Consider the following 2,591-nt stretch of genomic DNA (forward strand, 5'->3'; position numbering starts at 1 on the left):
TATCAGCGAACACCACTGAACATCAACGCGTGCTGCTGACCCTCGCTGTGCTCAAAGAGCAGCCACTAACTACACGGTGACATCACAAGCAGCATGCTGTGTGTAGCAGGGTGGCTGTGGCTCAGGTGGTAGAGCAGATCAGCTACTGACTGGAAGGTTGGTGGTTCGATCCTTGACTTCCCCTGCCTGCATGCCAAGTATGCGGCTTAAGTATCGAAGGGTGTGAATGTATACAGCGCTTTGAGTAGAATTCAGTCCAATAGTTTACTGACTCTTCTTCTGTGGTGCTCTGCAGGGTGGACCTCACAGCCAATCAGTATGCAGGTGATGCATCACATCGTCTGATGTCACAGCGACCAGTTAGAGGCACACACACTGATTCTGTCAGCAGTCCTCTGAGATGCTTGGCTCGGTGTCAGAGCATCTAGGTCCTCCTGCCTCACACTCACTGTTCGTATGAAAAAAGGGACACACCCTCTGCTTCATCCATGCTTGTCAGACCTGTGACTCCACCTGTGGGTGGAGTAAAAACGGTCAGGTGATGCGTTTCAGATAAACAAGTGCTCACAGCAATGAACTGGTCTGCATTGGTGCATCATATCTTTATTCTCTTCCCCCTCCTGCCCCCCCCCCTCTTTCCCTCTTTCTTAAATAGATAACTATCATATCTGATATCATATCTCACAGTACAATAATATTGAATGGGTTGCATTGTTGTATTTTGTCATGTTTCTCAGGTCTTTGTCTGAATTTCTACGAACATTATTGCTAAGGATTGTCTTATTGCATTGGAGTCACACTGGGTTAAATATGTACACTTGGGTTTTAAGGGGTATTTATTATTTTCTTCTTTTTTTTTGGGTTGTATGGAAGCCCCAAACGCAATTTCATTGTTCTTGACAATGACAATAAATAAATACTACTACTACTACTACTACAGCAAGGAGACAGAGCCATTGAGCCGTCTGCACCAGGGTCCAGTCAGAAAAAACGTCCAATTTAAAACGCTTCCCTCGAGTCCTCTGCAGCAGAGACACCAACTCAAACCAAAATAAACTGAAACAGTAGAAACTAAAGTGAAAGCAGCTGGAACAAAGAAAACAATAAGCCTTATTGCACGCTATAATAACCACACACTGACTCCTTCCTCTGTGTCCACGGTAACCGTCGTCTGAGTGATTAACGGCTTGGTTTCTCACAGAGACGACCTTCTGTTTCCTGTGATGTGATTATTGGTTATAGATCAGTGATCGGTGCTTTGTCCTCAGTTTATACAGGAACAAACACACTGTTGTGTCTCTCAGCGGGACACTTCCTGTCTGCTGTCCTCAGCGCCACCACCACCGTGTCCGTGTGAAAAGAGGAACCATAAGCTGAAACATAACGATGGGAAACAACGACGCTACAGTGAGATGCCATGGCAACATCTCTGACAGGAAGTTTATTTTAATAACTGCGAGCTGCCACTGCCAACTTCCTCTGGCCGGGATTCAAACCCGCGCAGCCAACAGGACGCTCGGCAGGACGCCGTGTCAGCCGCAGATAAACCGAGCTGTCAGTCAGCCCGAGGACAAACAGCAGCTGATCACTCCGCCGGCCTCCTCCCACCGCTCAGGCCTCTCTGGACACCAGCCGAAGGAGAAGAGGAAGGCACGGTGAAGGTTTTCCACACATGAAATCAGCACGGTCCTCAGAGCACGCCCTCACACCTGCCCTTCATTAATGTCCCTGTATTTCCTAAAGTCCTCGGTTATTTCCTTTGCCTTCGCGCCACCTCGTGTTAGCTCGTTAGTCGCTCTCTGAAAGGCAGTTCATGTCAAACCAGCAGCCGAAGAAACCATAAGACAAACCAAAGACAGCCTCCTCTGTGGCACTTCAAAGGTCTCTGAGTCTGAACATGTGCAAAGGTAACAGACCGCACGCTGACTTAGCTTTACTAAGAATCAGAATCAGAATACTTTGTTGATCCCTGGGGGAAATTATTTTTTGTTACAGTGCTCCATTATAAACCACCATTAACCAACATTAACAAGACAGACAATACGCTAACTAAGAATAGTACAACATATACATATATATACATACATAAGTCACTCATAAATAAATAGCTGGAAAAGAAACGTGTAGTTGTAGCAGTAACCAGTATGTTAAGTGGATGCGTTGTACAGGGAGATGGCCACAGGCAGGAAAGATTTCCTGTGTCGTTCAGTGGTGCTTTTCGGTAATCTCAGTCTCTCACTGAACGAGCTCCTGTGACTGACCAGCATGTCATGGAGTGGGTGGGAGGTGTTATCCAACATAGTCTTTATCTTGGACAGCATCCGCCTCTCCGACACCACCTTGAGGGAGTCCAGCTCCATCCCCACAACATTACTGGCCTTACGGATTAGTTTATTGAGTTAGTTGAGAGTTAGTTTAATCCGATTGGAGCAGCATTTTTAACTCATCATCATCTGGAAACACAATGACCTGAAACATTTTGCAAAATGTGTGTGTGTGCGTGTGTGTCCGTGTGTGTGTGTGTATGTGTGTGTGTGTGTGCGTGTGTGTGGGTGTGTGCGTGCGTGTGTGTGAGTGTGTGTGTGTGTGTG

The sequence above is a fragment of the Pundamilia nyererei genome, unplaced genomic scaffold (assembly GCF_000239375.1).
Source record: "Pundamilia nyererei isolate P.nyererei 1_Seehausen unplaced genomic scaffold, PunNye1.0 scaffold00269, whole genome shotgun sequence".
Taxonomy (NCBI): Eukaryota; Metazoa; Chordata; class Actinopteri; order Cichliformes; family Cichlidae; genus Pundamilia; species Pundamilia nyererei.